This window comes from Mesocricetus auratus, unplaced genomic scaffold (assembly GCF_017639785.1).
Source record: "Mesocricetus auratus isolate SY011 unplaced genomic scaffold, BCM_Maur_2.0 Super-Scaffold_100010, whole genome shotgun sequence".
Classification (NCBI taxonomy): Eukaryota; Metazoa; Chordata; class Mammalia; order Rodentia; family Cricetidae; genus Mesocricetus; species Mesocricetus auratus.
Genome location: NW_024429194.1, coordinates 21,049,462 through 21,063,704, shown reverse-complemented (window position 1 = coordinate 21,063,704; position 14,243 = coordinate 21,049,462). Strand labels below are relative to the sequence as shown.

Sequence of the window (14,243 nt, the reverse complement as noted above, 5' to 3'; positions counted from 1 at the left end):
AATGGTGCTGTAAGGAGAGGCCATTCCCAGGGTGTCATTTTGGCACAGCTCAGGGCTGTGGGAGCTTCGTGGGCTTCTCACACTGGCAGGCCTCAGTCATTGTCATATTAAGGACACTTGTTGGTCTTGGAGTTTACTTTTGCAGCACGGGTGCCCTCACGCCAAGAGGTGAGGACAGAAGGTTGCTGGAATCTAGAGGGTGGGGAGGAAAGGTGTGGTGGCATCTCTATAGATGCTGGGCATAGCCCCTGGCACAGAATCCGCAAATGTGTGGGTAGGGTTAAGGTGGGGCAGCCTGGACCCTAGAGGTTGCAGGGCTAGGAGGAATGCATATGCCTCAGCCCCTCCGTCAGCCATTCCCACTTCAGCAAGACAGCAAAAAGCCCTTGTGAAGCCAGGCGGTGGTGGCGCACGCCTTTAATCCCAGCACTCGGGAGGCAGAGGCAGGCGGATCTCTGTGAGTTCGAGGCTGGGCTGGACCGATAGCCTCCAAAACAATACAGAGAAACCCTGTCTCGAAAAACCAAAAAAAAAAAAAAAAAAAAAACCCTTGTGATTCTGGGGAGGGGCACATGTGGCCTCTTCCTAGAGTAGAGCACAGGGATATGGATTTGGGGGACACAACGAAAATGACAAATACCTGAATCACCCTGAGCCCGTTTCTGTCTTCCTTTGGATAAAATGATGTTTTTGGTTTTTTTCCATCCCATGCACAAGAAAGAAATACAGACCATCTTAGAATATTGAGACACCTGACATCTAAGTTCTTAGTATGTCTCATGTGGGAAGAGGGGAGAGAGAACTCAGGATCATGGCCCAGGGGCCACCTGCATCAAGCTTTCTAGGTGCATAAAGGATCATGGTGTAGTGAGTGTGTTCTACAAGAAGCCATGGGGACTTTCATGACCAAGGCATGCATCTAGGGGCGAGGGCGGGGAATGCAGAATTGACACACGCAGTCCCATGTCCTCCTGATGTTATCAGAGAACAAGCTGTAACCTCCCAGGTTCCTCCTCAGGGCTGGCGGGAACACTTCCAGAGCCTGTTGCTCGACCTGAACCGTCACGTGACCGAAATTTCCTCCTTCAACCCCTCATGATCTTGGCTAGGAAAAGCTTTGCTCTTAATGGGAGTGGCTCGGGTACCTTTTCAGTTTCTACCACAGAGGCCCTGGAGTCCCCAGGCTGGGGACAGGGTGCTGTCTTCAGGTGGAAGAACCTGGGAGGTTATAGCTTGTACTCTACTAAGTTAGGGAAAGCAAAGGACACCATGTTGTCAATTCTCCGCTCCCCACCCCCATTCACCTTCTTTGACTTGTTCTCTTGCTTGGCAGAGTTTGCTCCAAGCACTCTGAGGGGACAAGGAAGGGAACAAGCCAGACCTGAAGAAAGCGATAGACAGGAAGTAGAAAGAAGACCCCAAAGTAGAGTGAATGCAACCACCCTGGTGAGAGGTTGAGGGGTCTTCTAGATGTACACTGAATTGAGGTTCAGACACAGAAACAGAGGCAAGCTAGGTTGTATGGGACAGATCTTGCCTGCCAGAGGGAACCTCCGGTGCATAGTTCCCAGGGCAGAAATGCAGAAATAAGTTAAGCAAATAATCACGGGGTATTGTGGCGGGGTGGGGGAGAGGTAGCAGCCTCCTTTATAGAGGCAAGCATTCATTAAAAGCACTTCTAGGTGCCCCTGTTCTCACAGGAGAATGGTTCGTCTGAGGGCAGGGGATTGGCTGAGAGAGAGAGCAGATGAGAGGGGCCTACTGTGAGCCCAGGTGGTGTCGGTACTTTGTCAGGATCGGAGACCAATAGAAACAAGGCTAGGTGGAGGTTCCAGCCTGACCAGGACTGTCTCTGAGGCCCAGGACAAGGAGGAAAGCCGGAATTGCTGGAGCGCGTGGCACTGCTGGCAGATGGGGCAGAACTTATTGTCCCCGTCCTACCGTTGCCACCTCTGCAGGAAGAGGCTGGTCCCCAAAGTGTGCCAAGACTCACATCCTCCAGGCTTGTGTTTCAGGTGCACTGTCTGAGGCCAGAGTTCCCGGACTGCATTTCTTCTCTTCAGGGGGCTGCTCTGATTCTAAAGATGTATTGTTTAGAAGAGAAAAACCCTGCCCGCACCTCCACTCATATGGTGCTCATCAGCACAGTGCTCCTGTGGGGGTCAGAGGACAAGGTGCAGGAGTTGGTTCTGTCCTTCACCATATGAACCCAGGATCAATCTCAGGTTGTCCACGGAGACATCTCACTGGCCTAAGAGGAGAGTTACAAAGTTTTGAGTTTTGCTCTTGTTTTAATATGTAAGTATGGGCCTGTGTGTGTATATGTGCACCGTGTGTGTGCAGTGTCCATGGAGGCCAGACAGGGCAACATATCCTTTGAAACTAGAGTCACAGTGATTGTGAGCTGCCCTGTGGGTGCTGGCAACCAAGCTACACCCAAACCCATGTCCTCTGGAAGAGCAGAGAGGAGTAAGCACTCTGCAACTCTAAGTGGTTTCTGTAGCTCGAGTAGAATTTTAGAAGAATGGAAGATTGAAGTTCTGTTTGGAACTGTGCAGCACATTATACGTACACGCATATATTTTGTTTGGTTGGTTTGGGTTTTGAGAAGGGGTAACTAGAACCCACTGTGTAGTCCAAGCTGAGATCAGACTTGCCCAGCCTCACCTCCCAAGTGCTAGTGTGACACTCTATAGAGTCACCATACCCAGCTTCAAGTGTGGTATTTTAAATCAGTTATTGACTAGACCATAAGAAAGAGAGCTAGGGTGAGTCGGTGGGCCGGTGTGGAGGCTGATTTGTGCTGGATGAGGAAATAAAGGATGGCCACGTGGGATAGGCTCGCAGGCCAGGGCACCAAGCCTGGGTCGGCACAACTTGTCACTTAATGTTCATCAGGTTCTCTAAAGCCCGGTCTCAGCTAATGAGTTTAAAGTGGGCAGGTATAAAAGTCAGTGATGCCCCTTCTCCAGAGACCCTGCCTTGAAAATGCAAGAGAAAAACTCAGCAGCGGCAAACACATCAAAATCCAGTTCAAACTGTTCATAAATGGTTTCTGGACAGGAAGTGAGTTGGCTGTTGGAGACAGGTCTCATGTAGCCTAGGCTGGCCCCACACTTGCTATTTAGTCCAGGCTGGCCTTGAGTTCTGGATCCTTTAACACACCCAGCTGGGGACTGATGTTTGGTGAGTACCAGGCTCTTAAGCTTGACTTTGAGAGACAGCAAACCGTGGTCCGCCACTTATGTTTTACTAACAAGTCTTTATTGGAACATTATCATAGACCTTTGCTTTGTATTGTTTGTGATTCTTTTTGGATCCAAAGAACAAAATTGCATCTTTGTTACAATATTTGGTCCCCAAAGTTCAACTTATTCTCTGCCCCTTCACAGGGAAATTAAATAAATGGAGACCCACCACACCTTGACATGAAAAAGCATGAAGATGTCAGTTCTCATCAATGTAATATCAAGAAAATCCTAGTGGGGTTACTCTTTTTGGAGGGAATTAGTGGTCAGGGAACATTTTATTAAATTATTTTAAAGTTCATGAGAGAAAAAAAATAGATTAAAAAAATGAATGTAGGATTTTGCAGGAGGGTGACCCATGGAAGTACTGTCAGAATTACACAAGAGAGTATTATCACAGAAATTGGCAGGCTGCTGACACAGAATAGCTCCAGTGCAGACCCTCATGTCTGTATGCATTAAAGTGTGTGTCAGTGACATTGAATTAGTCAGTAGGGGACATGTTGTTCAGGAACACCATGTAGAATTAATTACTCAGTTCTTTGCTAATTAATTTTGTGACACTCCTCACGAAGAAGCAAAATAAATTCTTTGTACATTAATGTCAGTACACAAACCAATTTTTTAAGTAAAAGGAAATAGATGGAGATGCTCATCAAATTTTTCATTAAGAGGAGCTGTGCTGTGCATCCAGGGAAAGCCAGACGGGAAAGATTGATATGTTTGCATAATTCAGACGCCAAGCCAGCCAGTGGCTGAAGCTCAAACAGTAGGGTGGGAACGACATTGGCAACTGACCGAGCAAAGGGCTCAATGAGAGAGCCCTTGGTGGGAAATAGAGCCAGAGAGATGGCTCGCAGGCTAAGAGCATTGGCCGCTCCTATAGAGGACCTGGGTTTAGTTCCCAGCACCAATGTGGCAGCTCAAGATCTTCTGTCATTCCAGTTCTGGGGATCTGACGCTCTCTTCTGGACTCCTCAGGTTCTGCATGCATGGGATGCACATACATGCATACATACATGCATACATGCATGCATGCAAATACAATACAAATAAATCTAAAGGAAGGAAGGAAGGAAGGAAGGAAGGAAGGAAGGAAGGAAGGAAGGAAGGAAGGGGGCCTGCCATGTGACAAGATGTGTTCTGAGACACATAATACAAGACCATCTTGTCACTGTTCAAACAGAAACCTATGCCACAGTATCACCAAATACCACTGTCACAGGTCATGACACTGAGTTCTGGGTAGTGGTGAAGGGTGTGACTCAAACTTGAATATTTTGTTCCTATGTGGTAAGTTGAAGCTTTTCTGCAACTGCTACAGAAGGGTGGGAAATGAATCCCACTGCCCTTAAGAGGTTGAATCTCTTGAATCTTCAAGCAAATCATGTGGCAAGTTTTCATTGTTCTCATCTAGAAAATTGTCCTAAGAAAGTAATTTAAAAACCAGCCCATGACTGTCATCCTGGCAATTGGGAAGTGGAGGCAGGAGGACTGCCCTGTCTTCAAGCCTGGCTACAGAATGAGGTCCTGCCCCCCCCCCCATACACACACACAAAGGGAAGAAAATAATTCAGAATGCAAAAACGATTAGGTGTCAGGGTCACTGTAAGAACTGGATGTGGCTGGAAGCCGCCAGGCCATGACTGTCAGGCCTCTGCAGATCTGAAAATAAGGTTGTTGGCTTGGTCAGCCTGGCTCATTTTCAATGCTTTTTTCAGGGTTGGCTTTAACGTTGCCGCCTTCACTCAGGGAGCCCCATCTTCTAAGCAGTGGGATCGCAAGGAAAGGGAGTGCAAATAAATCGTCATACTGACTCACCCCCGGTCACAGTGCCAGAGTTGCGTACCTCAGGTTTCACCCACTGAGGTCAGTTCCCTCCACAGGTGTCGTGGGAGAGTTTGAAACGCTGGGAGCCCACTCACTGGTCAGACAGCCTGCCTCCATGCAGGGAAGTGACTTCGCCAGTTACAGAGAACCTGTAGAAGTCAGGGCTTGATACAGGGGGCTGGGAATGGGACTTAATAAAGAGCATCTTTAAGTGATCAAAAGTAAGAAAACAAGGAGATTTAACATTGTAAAAGGAAAGCATCCATCTTGCCAAAGGTCAACATTTTCCTTTTCTGTCAAATGCGCACCTCTGAAAACGAAGATTAGGACCTTATCATTAAAATGTGCTGATGTAGTTTATTTCCGTGTTACATTGTATGGGTCTTCTGGTTTTGTTTTGTTTTTTTGGGGGGGTGGGGTGGGGTTCTGCGGCTTTGGAGGCTGTCCTGGAACTAACTCTTGTAGACCAGGCTTGTCTCAAACTCACTGCCTCTGCCTCCTGAGTGCTGGGACTAAAGACATGTCCACTACCACCCGGCTGGATCTTCTATTCTTTACACACACATACATACACACACACATGCGTGCCCACGTGTACGCACACATGCTGGGCACTTAGGGGATTCCGTTTCCACGACATCATGGACGGACATTTTCTCTCCATCGTTAATTTTCTGCGGACAAACAGACAGGAGGACAGTAGAATGGCTGGAGGGACAAGAGCTCTGTGTTCCTCATCTCCCCACATAAGCCTTGGCAAAGCTCGGGTTTCTAATTGGTGCATTGCTCTAGATATCTGGTCAGTGATTCATAGGCACTTGTTCTCCGGGAAAGAAATATGCTTTCATCCTGGGAACTTTATCAGTTGCTCGCCGTGCTAAACGGTCCTTCTTTTTCTTTCTTTCTTTCTGAGACAGGGTCTTACTCTGTATCCCAGGCTGACCTCTGCACTTGAGGTAATTCTCCTGCCTCAGCCTCCCTGTGAATACAGGCATACACCATGTATGCCACATAGACCTAGCTCTGTGTTAGCTGCTTAATATGGCTGGTAGGTGACATGTTGGCTGGAGGCCTTCTGGCCGGGAGGCAGACACTTGAGTAAGAGGTGAGGCTAAGGAGGGAGCCCTCGGGCATACTGTCTCACCTGGCCGGAGTAGCCCTTAGTGTGCACAATGTTGAGCACTGGCCAGTGTGGTGCATGTTGGTCTGTCTCATGTTCCATTTGGTGGGCACAACTCTGCCCTCTGCCCTGGCTTTTTTTAGGGACTGTAATGGGCTGCCGTGGATCTGCTTGGGTTGTGGTGACTCCTGCTTTGTGCCCCTGGAATTAAATTTCTGTCCTGAACTGGAGTCTCAAACATGGCACTTTGGGGACCGCTCTTGAGGACGTGCAGGAGACTCAGGCCTGCATAACGTAGCTGTCTCACTGTTAGCAGCAGGGGCACCCCTTCCAATGTGGCCAAGCCTGGGCTCCCTCACTTGTGAGGTGAGCAGACTGGCCATCGCTGAGCTTCCCAGGGGGAATACCTAAGGCCATCCTAAGAATCCCATGAGTGGCAGCCGGTAGAAGAGATGCTTTCAGTCTGCCTGGTAGACTCAGTGCCCTAAAACAATGCCAGCTGTCCTGTGGACTGCTTTGTTTTGTTTTTTGTCTTGTTTTGTTTTGTTAAGTTTTCATTGATGTGTATGTGTATGGTCTGTGAGAGAATACCACACGTGTGCAGTTGCCTGTGGAGGCCTGAAGAAGGTGCTATGGGCTGAAACTGGCATTACAGGTGTTTATAGGCCATCCAGCTCAGATGATATGAACTGACCTGGGTTCTCTGCAGGAGCAGCAAGCCCTCTTAAGCACTGAGCCTCTTCTCTAGCCCAAGTGGGTTGATGTATTTAAAGAGTGCTATTAAATTATGCATATTTGGTGGGGTATCTGGGTTTTGTTTTGAGACAGGGTCTCACTACATAGCTGAGGTTAACCTTGAACTTGGAATCCTGCCTCAGCCTCCCAATTTCTTCGGTTGTAAGCATGTGTTGCCATGTCTAGCTATTTTACTTATTAGGTTGGTTGATTGGTTGGCTTCTTGTTTATTTTCAATATGGAAATCAGTGACTAGTGTTGGAAATCATACATCCTGCTGGCGTGTGGTCTTCAGTAATGTGTCAGATGGAGTCTGGACTCCAAGTTAGATGAATGAACCTCTCTTTTTCTTGATGCTGTAACCACACTTCAGAGATAATTGTGCCCTTTCTTCCTGGTCACTGAAGGGAGAACAGAGCTTGGAAATCTATGCAGTCTGGGCCAGTCACAAGACCTTCCTCATCCTGTCTGCCGTCAGCCACACCACACACTGGCTTGGTCTCCCACATGGAACAGTGGAGCAGACCACAGGCTTGGCTACGATGAGTGGCCCTGAGGTTCTAGGAGACAAGCAGTGTCGTGCTCTCACTGGCTGGCCTCCAAACTCGTTGAGGTTTTCAGCAGTGTGGGGCACAGAGAGCTTTGTCCACAATGGCACGATCAATGTGACTAGAAAGCCCTCTTGATCCCCACCACAGCCCTGTGCTCTCTCTCCCCACTCAATTTTCTGCATTTTTGTCACTGGCCCAGCTCACTCTCCCCCTGCTTGGTACCCATCACTGCCAGTGAGCCAGGCTTCCCAGCTGTCACTGGCCCCTGGGCTCCCCTTCAAGTGTCTGGTGAATTCTGCAGCTTTGCAGGGAGGGTCCTTTGTTGTGGAATAATATTTTAAGGTGTGTTACATTTGTTTATGCTATGGGATGTTGGTTTTAATGATGCAAAGATGTGTTATATTCTTTTACATTGCATTTGTTTAACTCTGAAGCCGGGTTTCTTTGCCTGCTTAAAACACCTGATGGTCTAATAAAGAGCTGAACAGCCAATAGCGTGGCAGGAGAAAGGATGGGGGGGGGGGGGGACTGGCAAGCAGAGAGAATAAATAAGAGGAGAAACCCGGGAAGAAAGGGAGCAAGAAAAGGAGGAGGAGAGGAGGACTCCAGGGCCAGCCACCCCGTTACCCAACCAGCAAGGGAGTAGAAAGAAATACAGAAAGGTAACAGCCCAGAGGCAAAGGGTAGATGGAGTAAGTTAAAAGAAAAGCTGACACAAAGCAAGCCAAGTTAGACTGGGCATTTATAAGTAAGAATTAAGTCTCCATAAGTGAATATTTGGGACCTGGGTGGCAGCCTCCCAGTCCTCGAGTGTGGGCGAGTTACTACCTCATCCCCAAGGGACACAGTTCTTCTTCTCTGAGTCTGGGAACCCTTTTTTCTCTAACTGATGCTGAGTGGTGCCTACTGTGGGGACTTGATGCCATGGTTGAGGTGGATACGAGAGGGACATCTCTTCTTTAGATCTTGAGACAGGGTCGGTTCCGCATATGTGCCTCGCTCTTTTGTCCTATTCCCCGCTCCCTCGGTGGCAGCGCACAGGCTTCCTGTAGCTGCAAACCACTACTGTCTGCCACACTGACTCACATGTTCCTGAAACACGGCACACAGGCGCTCCTCGAGAGTCTAGTTCTCAGATCCCACAGGGCAGCACTCCGCTTATCTATAGGTGGGAACAGAAGTCTGTCTGCCGAGATGTGGCCAGGGTTTCCGTCCTCCTGGACAGAGGAGGCGTGAGCATGGTCTCCTCACTGGCTTCTCTGGGAAGCACTGCCTTGGAGCCATGCTGTCTCTGCTTGGGACAGTGCCTAGGCCAGTCTGGTCGAGGCTTGGGGGCAAACCCCATAGCTTTACCTTCCTTGTGAGAACAGGTCCTAGGGTACTAAGGCCATGGTAGTCTTCTAGTCTCAGAGTGACTCATGGGAAACCAAGCGGCCTCCCAGTACAAGTGTTTCTTGGGGAGCCAGAAAGGGACCAGTAATGAGACTTTTGTATAGAGACTAGGGATGGGAGCCACAGGAACAGGTAAAAAAACGAAAAACAAAAAACTCATACTTTTGTTGGTGTTTAAACCTTAACAAAATCAGATGGAATCAGCCCAGGACTCCACAGACTGCAGGTGGGTCACCTTAATACAACCGGAATCAGTGAGGGAGGTGCCGCCAGCGTCGTGCCCTGGTCTCCTCCCGCCTTGGCTCTCTCTCCGACTCCTGGTCTCTGCCCAAGTCACACACAGTCCTGTGAGCCCAGGACACTCCCCATCTCGGTGCCTTTCTGGATTGGGTTGTTTCATTGTTCCTGGAGTCAGGGTGTTGGCAGAAAAAGCACCACATGCAAATCCCGTGACTGGGAGGTGCAGGCAAGCAAGCTGGCAGCAGCAGGGAGGGCACGGAGCGCCTGAGGCTGCCAGCAGGATCTGTCAGCAGTCTGTCTGTGGAGAGTGCTTGCCAACCTCCTAGCTCCCGGGGTCTTGTCTCTAAACAAGTCAGCCCTGACACACAGAAAAGGAAAACTCAGTAGTTAGGAGTGAGACTCCCAGAGGGTTGCCTCCATACCCAGGCACCACCTGGAAGGCTGGAGTAGAGCCATCGTCTTCCCCCTGCCCCCTTCCCACCAGGGTGCTGAGACTGACCTAGAGGGTAGGCAGCCATAGACTGCCCTGGAGAAGAATGGCTGGAGCCTGAGAAATGGAGGCCTCATTCTTTGGAGAAATGCGGGCGTCATCTTCTGCTCAGCCTGTTTGAGGTGCCCACCCAGGCAGGCTGCCAGTGTTTAAGGGGAAAGTCAACAGGGTGGGTTCCCCAAGTCCAACATGCCGTGTGTCATCAAGTCACTGCAGCCTCTTGACTCTATAAAGATCATTCAGAATACCTACAAAATACCTCTGCCCCATTGTCTCGGAAATTCCTCACTTCCTGCCTTTGGGCTTGCATGGCAGGAACAGAAAGAGACTGAGTGTAATCTTACATTTCACCGGTATCTTGCTGTGGAAAAGAAGGATTTTAGTGGCGATGAGAAAAGTTCAGGAAGAGTGCTACATGGACAGACAGATGGATGAGGGATAGAGTCTAGTGAATGCCTGGAGAGAACCTTCCAGGCCTCCAAAACAGCACACGCTGGCATGCTGGGCCCTGCTGTGGGGAGGGAACTTTGGCAAGACTGTGGAGGCAGGCAGTGGGAGGAGGGTAAGACATATAGGAAATTGACCCGAGAGACAGCAGGGCAGGTAGTGCAGAGCCTGAAGGTGGTGTAAGCACTCGTGAGAATGCAGAAGGGTGGGTGGAGAGGCCTGGCAGCCTCCCACTGCTGACTGAGGTGTGGACCACAGGATGCAGGCAGCCTGGCGGGAAGGAGCCGATTTCTGTAATTGAGCCGAGCTAAGGTGCCTGTGCTGAGAAAGGTCAGGTGGAGGTTACTCCCTGACAGTGGAGGGGTGTGTGTGTGTGTGTGTGTGTGTGTGTGTGTGTGTGTGTGCGTGCGCGCGCGCGTGCACCCACGCGCACTCTCCATGCAAAACTAAGGGATTAAAGGGGGTCCTCCGACTGTTTGGCTGATGGAATGGAGCTGCCAGTTAAGAGCTGGGGAAGGTTTGAGGCCAGCTTTGGGTTGGATGTAGACCCAGGAAACCCTAAACACCTTTGTGGTCCCATATCCAAGATAGGTGGGTGTTGAATGGGAGCCTAGCCATGTACACTTGAGCCTTGAGCCTTGACAGTAACTGAGAGGCCTGGGGACATGGATTAACAGTTGATCTGGTGAAAAGCTAGTGCCCATGAGTCACCTAGAACTTCAGAACCCTGGGGAAGTGGGTGGAGCCGAGAGGGAGGGGATGCAGAGAATCCTGGCTTCTCGGAAGCCCAGGTAAGTCATCATGGTTTTCACTTGGGCCTGGAATGAAGAATACAAGTGCAGCTAGCTACCAGGCAGGCCTGAGAAACAGCAGTCTAGAGCAGTCCGGGTGGGTGTGCAGGAGAGGGGGGAGGGCTCAGCATGCTGGGCTGGGAAAGCTGACTTGGCCTCCTTAGAGACCAGAAATAACCCCCGGAGGCTTTGGGGAATAAGATGGCATGACCTTGAAAAAAATGAGGCACCCACAGAACGGATAGTAGAAGAACGGGGAAGCCCACAGCACTGACTGTGGGGCTAAAGGAGAAGTGTCTAGCCAGGCCATAGCTTCTAAGTAACTTCTTGTCTGGAGGGCTGCTCGGCCCGCTTACCAGCCTCGAGGCTGTCACAAGGCCTCCTGACATCAGTTACTTCCACAAGATAAGTGAGAGATGGAGGGTTGGTACCCATGCCTTGTCAGCACAGTTGGAGGGTCAGGTCAGTCAGTACAGTGAGAGGCTCAGGTAGAGGAAATCAACATGTACACCAGGTAGGGATGGGAGCAAGGACCCATTTTCTGAGCGATGGTGCCGAGTACAGGGGAACTGGGTGCCGGTAGCTGCCGTTCTCTCTGTGTGCCTGGCCCAGAGCGATGGTGTTGGTAGCAAATGGCTTCACAGTCTACCTGCCTGGACTGCACCTCGAGGAGGCAGCTGGGAACCCTCCAGGCAGGTCCAGAGGGACCAACTGCCCTCTCTTAGCGGGAAGGAAATGCCCTCAAAGGATGGCGTGGTCAGTGTCCCTGCTTGTACTCAGTGTGGTATTGACAGTGCCGGGATCCAATTCAAGGATGGGCTGTCACTGGAGGGGAAAAAACTGCCATCCTTGGGATTTTTTACCACAGGACAAAAGTCCCCTACTCCATGACAGGTGGGGGCTGTGTGTGAGTAAGCGCATTGGTGCCCAATTTGAATAAAGACACGTCAGGCACACCGGAGCTTGTCCACGCCATCTGATGGGGCATCCATAAGTGGTGACTTATCTAGCTCTTGAATGTCACCTCTGAGGGTGTCACTCTTTTTCTGTGCCCTGCTGGTCTCTGTGTAGCTGCTGCCACCCCTTTTGTCTCTCCCCTGACTCAGGGCACTAGCTGTGTCCCCTCCACAAAAGACAATTCATCTTCTTGGAATACCGTGCCCACTCCTGAGACCTAGATCTGACCCCAGGTCTCATGGTCATGAGAGGGTCTGGGACCTCTTTTCTATATTGATCACTTGTGCTTTCCCCTGACCTCGGAGTCCTCCATGGTGATTGTGGGGAAACTGCAGAGCCTCAGCCTTGCAGATGCAACACACTGGTGTCCGGCTCCCAGCCCACCCCGATAAAGCTGCCCACTCAGAAATATTCCGGTACCTCTCTAAGCTGGCCCTCTGTTCAAGATTTTGGGGTTTGGTGAGGTCATCCAACGGATCCCTCAATATTGTCATCTGCCCCTACACCTGGCCAGCAGCATTCAGCCACCATTCTCAAAGGAAAGTGTTTTCTCGACTATGTAACATGATGGTTACTTTCCTGTGGCTGTGATGAAACGCCACAGCCACAAGCAACGCATGGAAGAAATGATGTACTCTGACTTAAGGTTCCAGAGGGGTAAGAGTTCCACATGGAAGAAATGATGTACTCTGACTTAAGGTTCCAGAGGGATAAGAGTTCCACATGGAAGAAATGATGTACTCTGACTTAAGGTTCCAGAGGGGTAAGAGTTCCACATGGAAGAAATGATGTACTCTGACTTAAGGTTCCAGAGGGATAAGAGTTCCACATGGAAGAAATGATGTACTCTGACTTAAGGTTCCAGAGGGATAAGAGTTCCACATGTCAGGGAAGCAGGACAGCAGGCAAGCATCAGACCTAGCCCTGTTCCAGTACTAGGCTCAGGTACCTTTGAGCAGGGCTACATTGAACTCTAGCTCCTATGGCCCATCACATCCCAGACCATTTACATGAGAGCCCAGACAAGGTTCTGCCCAGAGCTTCCCAAAACCAAGAGTTTGCCTCAGAGCTCAGCACTAACACCCCCTTCTCGTGCTGTCTGGAGTTTGGTTCTTTAATCCTCTATAAAATCGGTTCTCGTGGCTAAGAATGGGACAGTCCATAAGACCCCTTCCTTATAGGAGTAAGGGAGGAGGGAAAGTAAAGTCATTTCCGGGAGACTTGTCAGACACAAGAGGAAAGCAGGCACCTGTGTCCCTAGAGCAGTTAAGAGCCAGAGCATACCCTCTTTTGCATGGAGTCTTCAGAGCTGCTCTGGGCCGCACCAGCATCTATAGGTCAAACCAAGTCTGCCATCAGCTGTCACAGCCAGTAGACATTCCCTGACATCACTTTCCACATTGGCTGCTGCACAGTCTGCTGCTTCTCCTTAGGCACCCAGCCTTAGGGTCTCAGGGACACTTGGCATTGTGCAATTGGAAAGCCCCCCCGCCCTCCTGCACAAGCTCCATGCCTGAGTGACGTTCCCCCTCCCACTCTCCAGCCTCAGATTTTCCCAGTGTCCATAAATGATGCCGAGTCTTTGGCATAGAGATCCGGTGGGCAGGAAGCTGGAGGCCTTTCTTGGACCTCTGCCCACTGGTCACTGGAGCCAGGACTGACCTCTGATGCTTGGTGGGGGTAACTGGTGTTCATTGAGATCTTGCCTCGTGTTACACGTCATTCCATGTGAGCATTGTGCATACATATTCCTTTAGAAGAGAAACCAAGTCTGGTTAATGGGGCTTTAACCCCAGGTGATAGACTCCAACACTGGGGCTATAAAGGATTCAGGCTGTGTGTAGGTCACCCTGTTAGCAGGAGATGGGTGTGGAGCCTGCTCATTTGCTGCCTGTGGCCTTTGAGTTGGGGGGTGCAGAGCCTGGGGCTGATGAGCATGAAGTATCACCTTGTCATAGAGAGCGGTGTGAGGACCTCACACCTGTGTCAGATGCCCCATTTCCAGCCATGTTCTAGGCGGAGTATTAAGCTATAAGGAATTCAGGTTGTGTCTTAAGAGCCCAGTTGTTTGAGGATGAAATTCCAGTGCGGTGGGTCAGCTGTGGCTGATGCTGGCCAGCTAAGGCTGTATCTGTTGGTCTCTGCTAGAGAAGCTGCAAAATGGACACATTGAAATCAGCTCTTCTCTGTTGCTTTTTTTGCCCATCAGTCCTGAGTTAGGGTCCGCTCCAAACCTATGAAACACACACCCATCTCGTCACAGGTGCCTAAGCCCCGTCTTCGTCTCTTCTCCACTCAGAGCAAACCTCACTCATAGCAATGTTCTCCCCACCTACGCAGTAATAGCAGTTCAACGGTGGGCCCAATTTCACATGTGTTAGCTGTACACCAAATACCTGGTGGCCCCCAAGGACTGGTTTTATGATGTGTGTTTGGAGTCCA

General features: G+C 50.1%; 1 protein-coding gene across 2 annotated transcripts in view; it reads left to right on the top strand.

Moving 5' to 3' along the window:
- Positions 1-14,243, top strand: part of Sh3bp4 (SH3 domain binding protein 4) — an 80,029-nt gene that overhangs the window by 48,443 nt on the left and 17,343 nt on the right. The window lies entirely within an intron of this gene.